The 16,776-nt window shown below is 40.0% G+C and overlaps 1 long non-coding RNA gene across 1 annotated transcript in view; it reads left to right on the top strand.

The window, feature by feature from the left end:
• Positions 1–6,033: 6,033 nt before the first annotated feature.
• The window catches only part of LOC121087189, a 44,747-nt gene continuing 34,004 nt past the window's right edge, over positions 6,034–16,776 (top strand). The window contains exon 1 of the long non-coding RNA XR_005827539.1: positions 6,034–6,134. This is a non-coding gene — a long non-coding RNA (uncharacterized LOC121087189). The remainder of the gene's footprint in view (positions 6,135–16,776) is intronic.

Genomic DNA, 16,776 nt, shown 5'->3' with positions numbered 1-16,776 from the left:
CTTTCTTTCAGATGATTTCTCAAAGTTGTTAAGGTCATTTTAAATTTTAAGTCTCATCCAGATAGCTTTCTATTCGGTGTCATGTGCCAATATATTCTCTGTATAATTTTTCACCTTAAGAAAATATTAAAGAATTTAAGACTCAGGACATACCTCTGTAAGAACCTATTTGATATCTTTTTGGTAGGAAACTGAACTATTGTTTATTCAACCTTCTGTACAGCAGTTTTATCTAGAATATATTTCTCTAGTTTGATTATGAGGATGTCATGTCAGTCTGTGTCAAAAGCCATGATAAAGACAAGATATGTCACATTTCATGCTTCCCACTCATCCACTTAGCCAATTATTTTGTCAAAGAAGGAAATTGTATTGCACGAGCACAATTTGTTTTTGACAAATACATGTTAAATTGTTCTTATTGCCTTCTTGATGTTAATGAACTGCTTCATTATTTAATAATTTATTCCACTATCCTTTGGGATACTGAAGTTAGGTTGAACAGTCACAAATACCTTAGATACACCATTTTCCTCTTTGAGAAGAATTTTCTCTTTGCCCTTTTCCAGTACTTTGGGATCTCACTGTCTCCTAAGCATCTTCAGAAACCAGTGCTAGTAATTCAGAGATGCTCTGGCTACTTCTGTGAGTACGCAGGGGGACACTTTGCCAGGCCCTGCTGATTTCAGTATCTCTAACACCTAAAGAGCCTTCTATATTTCTAGCTTATCTCCTTTTCTCTTGTTACTAATTACACAATAATTTTGGTATGATTTACTAAGTGCTTGCACCAGTAAGTACTTTGCTTTGAAACAGCTGCCATGCATTGAGCAACTCCCCATAAAGCCTAAGTGCTCACCAGGGATCCACCCCTACAGCCATGATGGGAAGCTCTAGGTTAGATCCGTGTCCTACTCTACTGCCCTATGAAGAGAAGTGCTAAGCTTTCCTCTGACGTCTGCAGGTATCTGAGGCTTCAGAAGCACTGAGGTCTGCACAAGGTTCAAATCCAATCTGTCTTATCTCTCAGAAGAATGACAGAGGATTCAGTTTTCCTTTAAGGTAAAATTAATCCAATAGCTGGCACCCAGAGGTGAAATCCCAGTGCCCGTGCTCTCCTTGGCCCTGCAGCCCCTATCAGTCCCTCCTGAGAGCCAGTGCCATGTCAGGGACACGGTGGGAGTGAACAGGAGGGAGGCAAAAAGGGAGGGCCAGGACCAGAAGGAGCGAGCCTTGTGGTGCTCTGCTGGTGTGTAGGAAGAGAAAAGGTTAAGCTATGGTTGCTGCTCCAATGATTATTCCTGCTTCTTTTGAACACAGAACTGTTAAAGTTTAGGAAAGTTCCTTGTGGTAGAAAACATTGACAAATTTTATGAAAAACTCATTTTGCAAAGAAGATGTGTTACATTGTTAAATAATGTTTTAAATAAAATAATGTGGTTATCCAGTATCAAGTACTCATTGTGTCATATTTGTCATGCCTTCTGGCATAACAAATTCGGCATTTACTGCAAGACACAGTGGCTGCTGTCACAGGAGGTAATGAAATTGATTTAAAAGAGGGACAGCATATGGGAAAAAATACCACTTTGGTAAAGGACATAATGCTACAGTAATTAATAAAAGAAGAAAATAATCTTCTCATAGAGAGAAATCTAATACATTTAAAGTACACCCCTGGAGCCCAGTTGCTTCCAAGCCTATGTGAATCCTCCTAGGTGCAGTAAACTTCCAGTGCAGTTTACTTTATCATGACTATGCCAAGCAGGAGCACATTGCAGATATAGCACAGAATATATAATAAGCTAGAACATTCCCCTCCCTCTGGAATCTGACGTTTTGACTTGATGAACTTTTGTACAAAAGTCTTTCTTCCTTGAAAAAGAAAGCAGGATATATACTTGAGCTGGACTGACAGATTTCTTCCTTGCTGCTGCATCTACAGTGAAACAGAACTTTGTATTTCAAGATTAGACTGAATCTAATGGGACTTGTTGACTTCTTTGAATTCAGGCTTGCCTAAAAGTAGAGCTGAAATGGGGACATCACTGAAACATTACTGCTTTGTGGTCAGGGAAGAGGAAAAAAGCTGGTGTATGTTGATGCAATAAAAAAAATAATGGCTAAAACTTCATCTCTGGAAGGCCAGGTGGGTGTTGCACGTTCACTTAGATGGTATGCTGGTTTGATCCTGGCTGAATGCCAAGTGCCCACCAGAACTGCTCTCTCTCTCTCCCCTCCTCAACCAGTCAGGAGAGAGAAAATATGATGAAATGCTCATGGGTTGAGATAAGGATGGGGAGATCACTCAGCAATTACTGTCATGGGCAAACCAAGTTTGACTTAGGGAAAATTAGTTTAATTTATTACCATTCAAATGAGAAAAAAAGACCTTCCCCACCACCCATACCTTCTTTCCTCAATTCCCAATTTCTCTTTCACCTTTCCCCTGAGCAGTGCAGTGGGACAGGGAATGGGGGTTACAGCAGTTCCTCACATGCTGCATCTTCTGCTCCTTCCCCCTCGGGGAGGACTCCGCATGCTCTTCCCCTGCTCCAGCATGGGGTTTCTCCATGGGATACAGCCCTCCATGAACTTCTCCAGCGTAAGTCCTTCCCACAGGCTGCAGTTCTTCACACACTGCTCCAGTGTGGTCCTTCCAGAGGGTGCAGTCCTTCAGGACAGACTGCTCCAGCATGGGTCCCCTGTGGGGTCGCAAGTCCTGCCAGCAAACCTGCTCCAGCGTGGGCTTCCTACAGGTCACAGCCTCCTTTGGGCATCTACTTGCTCTGGTGTGGGGTCCTCTGCGGGCTGCAGGTGGAGATCTGCTCCACTGTGGGCCTCCATGGGCTGCAGGGGCACAGCCTGCCTCACCATGGGCTTCACTGCCGGGGAATCTCTGCCTCAGCACCTGGAGCACCTCCTCCCCCTCTTTCTTTGCTGACCTTGGTGTCTACAGACTTTTTGCTCTCACATGGTCTCACTTCTCTCTCCTGCTGGTGCAGATTTTTTTTTTCCCACCCCTTCTTATATGCTATGCAGAAGCACTACGACCATGGCTGATGGGCTCGGCCTTGGCCAGCAGCAGGTCTGCTTGCAGCCAGCTGGCTTTGGCTCTATTGGACATGAGGGAAGCTTCTGACATCTTCATGCAGAAGTCACCCCTGTAACCCCCCTGGCTACCAAACCTTGCCATGCAAACCTACTACAGATGGTTATTCTAAAAGTTAAGAGTGAATGAAAACACAAAGCAAAGCCTCCTGAAGAGAGGTGTGTGTTCCCTATTTTTCCAGAAGATAAGGAGAGGTTAATTCAGTTCCAGAAAAGAAGGAAGTTCATCTTCTAGATCCTTGCAATTGCTTTTAAGGACTTTTACTTTCTAGAGAAAAGGAATGTGGGATAGGATAGAAGCGGATGTTTTACTTTGTAAAGCTCTGAAGGGTGGGTTTGACATATTGCAAACAAACGAGAAGTACATCCCCCGGAGCAGTTTGCTGGCAGGCAAGAGAGATCTCTCAGGCAATAAATAGGGTTTGTTAAAGTGAGTGGCTTAAATAGCCTAGTCTGTGCTGGTTTCCATGGACAAGCTGCTGACAGAGTCCTTCAGTAATCTTTAGATCATATTGTTTGTGCAAGGTCATGTCATGCACACAGCATCAGCTACAGGTGCACAGAACTAAATGCACCTACAAAGTAATGCAGGCTGAGGAGCATAAAAAAGGTCAAATGCAAAAGCTGTGCAAGTCATCTGTAGTTCCTCAGCTATACACCAGGGATCTCTCTTGTGATTGTTCATCGGGCAGGGAAATGGGAAGTGATTAAATAAGCAGGGAAAAAACCCCTTCTGAGAAGTTAACAACATGGTAAACTTTTTTAAAAGGAAGGTACTATCTATGGGATGTGACATTTTCCTGATATGGTCAGATTACCTGTGGGTTTTCTTCTAAAAAAAAACTTTAGAAATTAGGTCCACAGACCTGGGGACAATTTATCTCTTCCTGACATAAATCTCCTCTTAGTTTTCCAAGCACTCTATTTTTCAACAATTTCTCTGAAATACTGATAAGCTTTTTAAGAAGAGATTGGGAGAGTAAAGAATGAGAACCGTGTGAAAATATATTTTCTTTCTGCTTCTTAGAAAATAGCATAAAGAAAAGTAAGAGAGAATTCTTGTTTATTAGACTGTAATAATAACAGTCTAGTCTCTCAGTTTATTATTAATCATTTTCTAGCCAGCTTGAAAAATAGACTTACAACATTTACACTTTACACATAGTTCTTAGCCGAATGAAAATTTAATTTATTCTTCTTTATAACACTCATATGAAAGACTATTTTTTGAGATTTGAAAACCTGCTAGAATTTTTAAGTGGTTTTATTTATAGAGTATTGTTTTGCTTGTTTCCTACTTTGTAATAACAAGAATAGTGACTTCATCCTCCAAACAATATTTGTTTTAACCTAATTTTGTTTAGGTGCAAAGATGTCACAAAACTTCTTGCAATAACAAGCTCTCAGGAGCTCAGGAGAACCTGGTTGTTTCTAGCTGCCCAGTACCGCACCCTGCAAAGCAAAACCCACAGAGCCAGCCCTGTTCTGCAGTGCAGTCAGTCTAGTAAGGGTTAACCACTAACTGATATATCAGAGCACAGAGAAGGACCCAGTGTAATGGGAATGAAGGGATTTTCATATGTGTATGCTAAAACAGTCATATTGATTTGTACCAATCACATTTGATTGACACCTGAAAGCACAAACTGGCAACAGAGAAAGGAATCAAGTTTGTAAAGATTTGGTATTTACATTTTCTTGCTTTTCAAGATAGAAATGTAGACACAGACCAAAGAATGACTGACCTTTTTTGTATATATTCTGCTTAAATATCTGTTAGCGGTGTAAAATCTGGGTGAACTCTCAACAGAATGAAGACATCGAATCACTATCAGGGAGCCTGAATAATAATGCCTTTTTCTCATTATTAAAAATTAATTATCCACACCCACCCTGCTAAGGAGTTACCCTGGCCATGTGGGAATACAGCTGATGGTATAGTGTGAGAAAGATCTTTGGCTTGATCCACAAACACTGCTGTTTTAGAAGATAATTTGGAGGGAACAGTAAATAATGCAAAAGTGTATTTCATAGAGGAACTCATTCCCATAACCACATAACTTACAGGCTTGAAGACAATGGAAAATAACACATTATTAGGAAAGGGTGAAAAGAATGCATTTATTTTCTTTATTTTGGCAGAGAATTCAGGTTCATTTTTGCATCTGGATTTGTATGAGATGTTCCTGCCATTTGTTCAGCTCAGCAATAACTGCAAAGCATTCTGAATATTTGGCTGTGTACAGCAATATTTAGTGTTATAAATCATGGATCACATTAGCCAGGCTATAAACTCAGTAAGTAATGACAAATGGAAAGTCAGATTTGGCTTCCAGTTATGCTGGTGTAAATCTGTAGTAGACTTGAAATCTACAGGGCAGTCAGCTTTAGAAGAAACTCTTTATTTTCAGTATTCCCAGAAAACCTGAAAACCAAAGGGCCGCTTTCATAGTATTAAGAGCAACATATAATTTAAGACAGGATGCGCGTGGATGCAGTGGCAGGCAGTCATCTGTGGCTGCTTGGTTTCCCCCCCCCCCAACCCCCGGGGGGGGGGGGGGGGGGGGGGGGCTGGGGGGTTCTGTAAATACCGGGGGGTGGATTGAGGACCCTGGGGGATGTATCAGGCCCGTGGGCCGTAGTTTGAGGACCCCTGATTTAAGGTAACAGTTTAAGAAATCCAGAGATTTTGTGAAAAAGAAACCTGTTTGCTAAATTTACACATTCCAGAAAATGTTGTCATAGTTAAATAAATGGTGCCAACTATTCTGATTAACAAATCTTAAATCTGAAGAGGCCATAGGAGGCAATAAACTGAAGCAGCATAGAAAAGACATTGTTGTGGACAAGTTCTGATATCAAGCTAAGATACCTCCTTGTTTCTCTGCTCAGGGCTGACAGAAGGCTCTGGTTCATTTTTCAGCTGTGTTGCATCCTGTGAGCAGAAAAAAAAGTCTCCCTGACCTCATCTGTGAGTATGCTGTAGGTGATGCTCCAGACTCAATCTGAAGACTCGGTTCTGGGTAAGCATTTCTCCTTGCTTTCCTATAGTAATAGGTTTGGTGGTTGTTCTTTAGTTAATGGAGACCTGATTATTATGCTGCTAGTTGTCTGTTGTAGGTGGTGGGAAGGCTAAGGATAACAAAAATGAGATGGAGAAGAAGGTGGTGGTGGTCTTGTTCTGTGTAAACAGGAAAGAAAACAAGGCCAAGACCTCCCTCATCCCTTGGTCCTGAGATTCCAGAATTGTGGCAGTTTTTTGCTGTTGTGCCCTGTGAGTGGGGCAGGAGGGCCAGAACTCTGTCCGGTGTTTCTCTAGCACGTGTCTAAGCTGACAGGACCTAGGTTTTAAGAATCACGTCTTAGGCTATACCTCCATTGACAGAGTTTTCCTTGTGATAGTCTGTACACACGGGTCTTGGAGGACTTTGTACATGGAAGCACATATGGAGTAAATTGGAGTGTCTCCTCATTTGAATGCACCAGAAACACAGCTGGCAAAACACCAGTGGAACAGGAAAAGAGTAGTAGCTGGACACTGAATGTATCAGATGCTACCTTGATGTAAAACAAGTCTGTGAAGAGATATGTATGAGGAGTTTGTAGTGGTTATAGGATGAACATAGAACACGGATGTCTAAACTCCCTTTTAATGTGGATTAGTGTCCCTGTTGCCTTATTCACAGGGGACTGACAGCATAAAACTACAGGTGCCTAGAGCTTAGCTCTTTGCTAAGAGGTCGGTAAGGTCTGCTCTAATACCGAGCAGCTTTGAGTACAGAGGAAACATTGGACTATCCTGATTTTAATACATCTTCCAAGCTCACGCATGTGCTTCCTTTGGTGTGTGACTATTAATAAAAGGCAGTGCCTCCATATTACTGAGTGCATCAGGTAGGGATGAAGCTGTCAAAACCCAGGTGTAAGCAGCAAAGCTGCTCTACTTCAGGGATACTTGGCACCAGAGCAGAGAAGTGGAGAGGTATTTGAGTTATGCCTGCTGCTAATCTGTATTAACAAAGAAGCACTGCGAGCTATTTCCATTATCCTTTGCTTGCTTTCTGCTAATCCTTTGCTAGTCAGAAAAAAAGCACCAATTTTGAAGGCTTAAATTTATTTGCATCTGTTCTGCAGGTTCACAAGTAGTGAGGAGCACATGCTTAGAATATTTTCAGTTCAGGTGTTGTGAACCTTCATCTAAGTGAAGACCACCCTATTGCTTGAATGAATTCCTATTAACTAGAGATCTGTTACCCCTGTTTCCTATCCTGCTACTAGATTATTTGGGAAAAGAATTTCTTAGATAGTCAGCCAGCCAGAATGTTTTATATTGGAATTGAGTAGCAATGCAATCTCTCACTTTTTGCCAAATCCCTTGTGTTCATTGGTAGCAATAACAAACCCCCCCCCCCCAAAAAACCACTTAACATTTACATCCTCATAACACTTGCCCTCTACAGAACCCAAGCTACCTATCACCTCCAGTTTGCTCAGCTGCAAATGGAAGATTAATGATTTGCTCAAGACAACATGAATAATCACATTGGTTTTTTTCCTGCATTTTCAGCATTACAATTAATCATCTGACATATTGCCTTTTTTAGATGATACCAGAAGTCTATTCAATTTGATTGATACAAAATAATATTGGGCTAAAATTTTCAAGTTCAAAGCAAAAGCCACAAACTTTCAGACATATCTACATTGTGTGTCCTGACTGCAAATAACAGGAACATCCCACATGTTTTTGATAATGTGAGGGCAGAAAACTGAGCTGGCACACTCAAGAGAAAAATGGAAAGATTTTAAGAAGCTAAAAGAGTACATGAAATTTAGAAAACTTGTATCAGATCTCTGCATTTGAACAAAATGTTTTGATCCTGCAGAATTTGAAGTCTGCTGGCAGTACTCTCAGAGCTTCATAAAAACCCATATTGTCATAACAGAGAAATATCTGACCCAAATATCTGAATTTTATAGATGTTTATTAAATCAGACCCAGAGAAACATTCTTACTGAACCACATGGTGACAGTTATTTGCAGCAGAAAAAGAAAATGAGTTGAAATACACAGGAAAAGAGAAAGCTGAGCCAGAAAGGGGAACAGAGGAATGTAATAGTAGAACAATAATGGGTGACTGTGACACAGGTGGGTTATGAGCTCAGATTTGACTGGTCTTATAAGGTACAAAAAAAGTGGTCTTTCCCCCAGCTTTCTCCCGTTCCAACTGATTCATCACACGATTTCTATTTTTTCTGGTCTCAGATAAGTTTCATCTAAAGACTGCTTCAAAACATTTGGAGGAATCCCCTCTGGTGAGGTCTTGAAACATGTATGTCTTATTTTCCTGGAAAAGGCTATTCTGCTCTGTTGGCAGGCCTGCCTTCTTTCCTCAGGCTCTATTTCGCTGTTAGAAGAACTCGTTTTGCTAGAAATCACCAAATTTCTGCAATGGCTAGAATAGCCTGACCTGCTTTTAGCTGCCAAGAAAGCCTTTTTACTCCATGGGCTAATGCAGGTCCATTCCAAAGGGACAGGCAATATATTATGACATGTGTTGTGTATATTCTCTAGGATCATCGAACCCTCTTCTAGTGTAAGAGGTTTTCTATCGTTTTAGCTAAATGTGTCTTTCCTAGCTTCCTATATATGTATTTTGAATTGATGGTACTAGTTTGAAAAGTTTGTTAGCTGACGATTGGAGATTCTGTTCTTTTTCCTTGTGCTTTCCAATTAAGTAATTCTCTCAATCTTCTTTGAACTTCCTCTTCCATGATCTGCACTTCACTGTGACTGATCGCACCACATCACTCCATTCACATTCTTTTTTCAATCTACTTTGCCAAAGGGTTATATGATGCCTCCCGTTCCCATTGTTCTTTCCAGAAATCAGTCATGCCTAGTTCATTTGTCACTGTATTCTTCTCATCTTTCTGCCTGACAGTTTGAAAGATTTCCTCTGGACATTTCCACTTCACTGGTAATAGTGTTTTTTTGTGTGTGTATTCCTTTAGTTCTCTTGTCTGTATTAATAAGTTCTTCAACTCCACTTCAACTTCTGCAATGTTATGAGATTAAGACTTTTTTTTCCCCATGTGATTGCATTGCTATTGAGCTACTTTTCAATTTCCCCTAATTCACATCTCCCCAAGTAAAGCTGCTGTCATTACAATGTTCCTGTAGACACAGTGGGGACAAGTACAGGGTGGACATGAAATGGAACCATGCGTATAAATCAGTACGTGTAATGTTATACCCAGAAAAGGTTTGAAAATGTAAACTGTACAGCACCTATTTAGATCCTTCTTATTATGGATATATCTTTTAAATTAATGCTGTACTATAGGAATCTTTCATGATCCTTTACTGATTCCCTCAGGAATTGTCATACCCCCCCCCCCCCCCCCCCCCAGGTGAAATGCCTATTGCATAAATACATATATAATGCTATATTTCACACTACAAGTGAGCAATTAAGACGCAGAAGTCTATAATATGTTCTGTTTCTCTCTCTCTCTCTGTCTCTCCCCTGCTATCCTAATGGGTGAAATAAGAAAGAAACACGGCAGATTTCCTATGGCTTTCCATTCACAACTTCCATGTCAGCTGGAAGCTGAGGCTTCTCAGAGTGAACATTATGATCCTGTCTAGAATTTGAAGAATAAATGATGTAGTGTTTGGTTTTCTCCTCTTCTGGACATTAGAAGCTGAGGTGTTTTTTAAGTTTGGAAAAAGTCAGTATTTTAATTGTGTTTTGTTTCTAACCTAGGTGATAAAATTTAGAACCTGTTACAGTGAGGGACTGGCCATGTGGTTTAGGATTGCCAACATGATGGTCTACCACATGTTAGGGTATACTTAATGTATTCGTTTCCGGTAAATCAGTCAGAGAGAACTGTGCATATTCTTTTACCACTATGAGCTTCTGTGCTTTTTTGTAAGTGTTGCCCCTATCTACATCATGGCAAAGGATCTATTTTCCTTTTAAGTGGTCACTCACAACTCATTGTAAATAAAACATATTTCCTGAGACCTATGCCTTGATAGAAAGCATAGGAGTCTGTACTTGTGAAAAAAGTAGTTGACTTGCATACAACATAAAGACACTGATTTAAATTCTAAATCTGCTTACTGGAGATAGGAATGTGTTTTGAAACCACAGTTTCATAATTTGGAACTAGCTAGAGCATCTGTTCTTTTGCAAACAAAGGGCAAGTGTAGTCTGAATCAAATCACATCAACCATTATTTTATCTCTGCGTTGTTGGTATCCTTGCACTTATCCTCATCGCTTTTGTCTAAACTTTTGAATATTGGAAGTGACTTAGTGAGAAATATTTTATTTCCCCATTAGGATTTAATTTGTTGCCTACCATTTGTTTTACATTCTTCTTTCCGTTGTTACACTACCTTTGTCAGCTCTTTTGAAAGCATATATTGAGAAACATATAATTGAATAAAAATAATTATACAATGTGTGACTTCTACAAAGTACCAATATTTCAGAGAAAAACCATGTTAACACACTTTTATTTTCCTTCCTTCTGCACTGCTTCCTTCCTCTCTGCATTAACTCTGTATATGGAGGTATATAAAAGTCATAGCAATTACTGTATTTAAAAAAAAAAAACTAAAAAGCACTGCACAAGAAAACAGCACATCCTTATCACAGTAGTTCTTTGATCTTGTAGGGTCAGTACAAGCCTCTCCTATGAATTCTTGTCCTTGACAATCAAGGCATACCAAAACCTTTTAATTGTGTGCTCTCTGAACACCCTTTCTCTTGGGCTAGGAATCTTTGCTGCATAAATATAGTTTGGTTAATGATGTCTAGACTAGCTTTAATACTACACAGCTGCTAGCAATGAAGTAAAACTTCAAACCAGCATACTGCTGGTTTCTGTGTAGATAAAGTCACAGAATTTAGCTAAATCTCTTATAGTCCCTGGATATGCCCACCGGTTTCAAAACCCTGGTATGAATAGTTCCACACCTAAAATATTAAGCTGAATGGCAGTCAGCCATCGGAAGGGAACTACAGCTGGATAGTTTAGCAAGTAAGATACTTGAGAAGAACTTAGGGCTGGTCTTGGCTGTGTGGTAATTTCTTAAATTTCTCAGTAAACTCTCTGGCTCAGTTCTTTCACTTTAAAATGTGATTTCTAGTGCTTCATGATAACATGTGTTTATTTGTATAGCATTGTTCTAGCTTTGGTTTATAATTTTTTGCATTATTGCTAGAAATTTGCTTTACTAACTAAGGAGAAATGCAGTCAAAGCAACAAGAAAAAGGCCTTCCATTCTGAGATGCAAATCTTCCTGACTGGTGACTTTGATGAGCTCTAGAACTTTCTGAAAAGTAGTAAAGCCCTGTCTCTTGGGACCTTAGGAGAATGGGAAAGTTGTAAGCAAATGCATAACAGCAGGCACTTTGAGATCGACAAAGAGCAGAACTAGATTTGCTGTGGGTTATCCATTTTAAATTGCAACAATAATCAAAGCCTTTAACTTTTTAAGAACACATTTGGTGCATCTATAATTCAGAAGATAGTAGAAAAGCTGAGGAAACAAAGTAAGCAAAGGGTCCCACTGTGCTGAGGCACCCCTCCTCTTTCATTGTCTTCTGAGAACTGTACCCTGTAGAGGAATGAAGGCAGTGGGTTGATTATCATTGATAACATGCAGCTGTGGCCTTGCCTCAGAGGCAGTGGGTTGGTTGACATGGATGATGTGCAGCTGTAGCTCGTCCTGCTAAGTAGTTAAATAGCTCTGAGGATGGTGGGTTAGTGGTTGGGTGGGGTCTGAACTCTGGGGGGTGGGGGGGTTGGGTGAGGTGGGGGGGGTGGGTGAGGTGGGTGGGTGTGGGGGTGTGTGGGGGTGTGTGGGGGTGTGGGGGTGGGTGTGTGTGTGTGGGGGGGTGTGGGTGTGTGTGTGTGTGGGGGTGTGGGGGGGGTGTGGGGGGGGTGTGGGTGTGTGTGGGGGGGTGTGGGTGTGTGTGTGGGGGTGTGGGTGGGTGTGGGTGGGTGTGGGTGTGTGTGTGGGTGGGTGTGTGTCAGTCAGAAGGTAAAAGCCTTGTTGCAGCCTACTAGTTTGTGCTGCAACAGTACCCCAAAGGAAGCAATGGGGTGAATATTGTTTAAGTTCATTCTGGACTCTCAATGTCTTTACCAGGACTGGCAGGCACTTGGCTTGCTTTACCTACCAGCATGGGATGACCAACTTCAGCAATTTTTCTCATCCACTTAAATGTTTGCAGCATGCCTGCAAACAGTAAGACACATGACACAGCATCTCAAAAGCTCACTTCTAGAAAGTGTGGGGCAGTTGCAGATGCTGCCAGGCTTGGGATGGGCACCCACAGGATGGTGCCAGGGTGCTTGGGTCATCCATACTGGTACTCTCCTGCTTGCCTGGGGAAGAAATCTACCTCCCCAACTTGCCCCCCTGACTGCAGAGACATGTTCGATTCCTGTTGGTTGTTCAGAATAGTGGGTTTGATTTATTTTGCTGCTCTGGTTGTGGTGATAAAGTACAGGGCTACTTGACAGATACACCTGGACAGCACTGGTTGTGTAATTTGGACACCTTATTACCACTTTTTCTGTTCCTTCCTTTCTCTGCTCTTGCACCTATGTTTCTCTGCCCCAATCTTCCCCCTGATAAACAACCAATCCCTAACAACTTTTTCCACATTTGTGCTGGTTCTGGGACATTCATGCCCATATTTGGTATTACTGTTATCATTGCTTAGGTAATCTTATATTATATTACTGATAATATATTATATCACTGATCTGGTCATCCAGATGCTGTTGACCTTGCAAGACTTGACTACCCCAGAGTTCCTCAGTGCTCCTCCGTACTTATCTGTGAAGTTTGGTCATTTCACACATAACTTCTCCTTAACCACCTATGAAATTCCAACCTCTCCTATAGCATGCTCTGTAACTTTTGATAGCAACTCACACTGTTATCTGTCACACCCAAGGATCTCTCAAGTCAAGGTCATGCAGTGGGTTTTCATGCCCTGTCCAGCTTAGCCTCACTGGGGCTCAGTCCAGTAGCCCTGGCACCTGCCTACAGCCCACTCAGTCTGTGCTCTGTCTGTCTTTCTCTTACTTTACTTGGCTTATTTTAGTCTTTCTGAGGTTTGTTTCCTTCCTACTTCTCAGCTTCCTTCCACGTTGAAAAAAAAGTATCTTTCCATAAATGACCATAAATAAAATTTTAAAAGAGCGATGTGGTGTAGTCTTAACCAGTACCTTAGCTATAACCACTGAAAGAAAGAGTCAGAGTCTGGAATACCCTGCATGAGTGCTGATGTCACATGTGATTTCATATTACAGTATGATAAAGGAAACTGGGTCACAAAGTAAATTTTCTTGGCTTAGTGAAGAAATCTAAGACCACCTGAACTATCGCATAGTTATTCTGACCCATCCAGCTAGAAGGGTCCCAGGTCTAAAAGATGAAACATAGAACTAGATGCCTGATGTATGTAAGTATCAAAAGTCTGAGGGTTTGGGATCTTTGAATGAATAAAATTATTAATATAAATATACTTTAGATTAAGGTTTTTAAGACATTACAGTACCCTTATTATCTTACAGGTGTGTTTCAGCATTGCCTTCTGGAGGACTCATGATAGATTAATCTACTCCCAAATTCCAAAAAAGGCCTGCAGCTCCTTAGGTCTCCCCAGACAGAAGTTTCTAGCACGCTTGAAAACTGAGTCCAGTGCTTGAGTTCTTGCCCCTGAAAAACTGGGTCTGTACTCAGTCATAAGTTACTGTTTCATAGAGCATTACGTATGTTAAAAAGCATCCCAGTTCTTGTCAGAAGAATCTCTAAGCCTTTCTATGCTCATAAGAAAATCATAGGCAGAGATTTAAGTGCTTGCACATATCACTCCTTTCGCCTTCCCTAGAGAAAAGGAATGTCACAGCTGGTGAGAGCTAACACTTGCAAAATTACACTACTTTGTATAATTTCTATCAGTGTTGCCAAATGTATTTTAAATTTTTTTTTTAATAAAATAACACCCATCCCTTGCTTTTCCCTATTAAAAAATAATTAACCAGTATACGTGCGTGTGTGTGTGCACATGCCCTCTTCTATTTAACAACAAAAACCTGCCATCAGGACCATGTAGCCATTTACTGAGCAGACATAAGACACTGCACCATTAATACTATGATATTATTTGCCAGTTGGGTGTGTTTAGCACACACTATGAATTGAAGACAAATTTGGCACTTATTTTTGGGCCTAACTCCAAAAGGCTCTACAATAGAGCTGACTTACAATTTACATAGTACTGATGTGTTATCCTTATGATAAAATCCCAGTGCACTAGAAATGACTGGTGTTCCATTTCTGCTTTCCATCCCTCATATTTTCTCCAGTTATCATTGCTGATTGCTGCTGTTCAATATTTTCTGTACTTTCAAGTACTGGTAAGAATCTCTGCCTTTCTTTGCTATTGCCACATTTGGTCCGCTCACATATATTCCAATTCTATTAACAGTAACATTTAAAAACTTTGGTAATGCTTTTTCATTTCTTATTTTCTATATCTTTGTGTCTTATGAAGATAACATTCCTTTCTTACTTGCTGCACATTACTGCCAACTTTATAATAGAGTAATTTATACTCATCCTCAGACAGATGTATCAACTGAAACGTGATTTACAGTTAATGAGGCCAGGCCACACATTTTATTGTCTGAATTCACATTTTCCCTATCATCTGTCTTCTGTCTTTGCGTTAGCGTATCTTCTGCAAATGACCTATTTTGAGCAGTTATAGTTAAAACTTCAAATTGTTCTGTCCTTCCTCTTTTGTCAGGTCACTTGCAAGTTTCCATTTTATTCAATGAGATTTTGTAAAAGGCACTCCATGCAGGTTCTTTTAATCTCTTTCTGCTTGAGTATCTCTTCCTGTTGTCTAATGACTTATTGTCAGAAGTAGTATATTCCTCAGATAGTTTTGGTTTTAATCCAGTAAGTCCATCTCTCATAGTTTCCTGTCATTACTCATTGTGTTCCCCGACATCCTTCACTGATCTCATCTTTTCTTCCGTACACTCCATGCCAACATAAAGTCACTTCAGGTCAGAGTTCATACAGTGCTAACTTCCTCCTGCTGCTCCTGTCAGATTCCCTTAAATCCACTTTTCATCAAGTCACTAATCCCAGGCACATGATCTAATTGGGTGGTAAGTTGCAGCTCCTGAAGTAAGCCTAAGCATTACTGAATTTCCTTTAAAAATACTCTTCATTTTCTTCATTTCCTTATCATAATTCTCTTCTCTTGAACTCCTGTATAAAGCTGTCTACTTTTGTGCTGTTGGACAGCCCACGCCTGTTTCACATGGCATTCATGCGATTCCTTTCAGTATCACAAGACTCTGTTAAATGTACATACTAACTTTCAAATATCAGAAAGTTTTTAAGAGGAATTAATATCAAGGAAAGCCTGCATATTTATAACCCCTATAAAACATACGGAAACTGTTCTTTTCTTTTAGTTTTTCAAAAGCATTTCCTATACATTTCAATATTTGCAACTAAAAAACCCAAATGGGAAAAGCAAGAGCAAACTAGGCCTTTCCTACACTCTTGCTTTCCTGTTTTATTGATCCATTCTGTTCTCCATGCAGCCTATTTTAATTGCTAACAACAGATAACCTTAAAAGAGTCAAACATATTATTGCAATTTCTGTCAGAGTAATACTGTTGTATGCTGCAGTGTAATTTACCCAGCTAAACTGCAGGCTTTCCCTGCAGTTCAAACAAACAAAAAAAGCATTACCAAACATTCATTTGTTTGGCAAAGCTTTCCTCTCCATTGCTCTTTAGAACCTGAAACTTTGGAATCCTTCTTTTTCTTGAGTAATCCTATCATTACTTTCAACACACTTGACAATTCTTTGCTATTAATACAGTTAATGAAGTTCAGTAACACCCAAATCTTGGGAAAACAGAATACAGACTTTAAATTTTAGCTGGAACATTTCACTTGTTAACAATATTTCTCATTAACGAAATCTTCCTTGACACCATTCAGTGAAATGCATCTTTTCCTGATTTTTTACATACATTTTCTGAGCGGAACATTTATGTTTACAACTTTTAACTGATGATTTTAGGTTCCCTTCATTCCCAGTTGCTTACCAGTTAGGTAATTCTCTCCGACCATCCTCACCTGTGATGTATACTTTATTTTGATTAACCACACTATGTTATTCACACCTTTTTTTTTTTTTTTTAAATATCCACTTCTCAAAGAAGTCTTTGTTTCCCTTCAATCAAGAAGTCAACTATACTTGTTCTTCAGTAGTTGTTGTAGTCGTCTTATCTTCGTTTCAATCATCTGCCCAATTTCCTCTTTTCATTTACAAACAAGTTTTTCTGGTGGAAACATCATCATTATAAATGAAGTTAGTAACAATCTGGAAGGTTGTCCCACATCTAAGCTGTAATAAATATAATATGACTGACTTTAACTATGCTCTTCAAAATATATTCCATTCTCTAAATCTGATTTTGAGTTGAAAGCTCCCTGGTAATAAAGCCATATATCAGTTTTTAATTGGGAATGATAAGGACTCCCCAAACTGGTTACCAAGTAAAGGTTTATTCAAGTTTGTGTGGAAAGTGCCT

Source organism: Falco naumanni, chromosome 4, assembly GCF_017639655.2.
Source record: "Falco naumanni isolate bFalNau1 chromosome 4, bFalNau1.pat, whole genome shotgun sequence".
Lineage (NCBI taxonomy): Eukaryota > Metazoa > Chordata > Aves > Falconiformes > Falconidae > Falco > Falco naumanni.
Note: the sequence above shows the minus strand (reverse complement) of the source record. Positions and strands in the feature narration are given on the sequence as shown.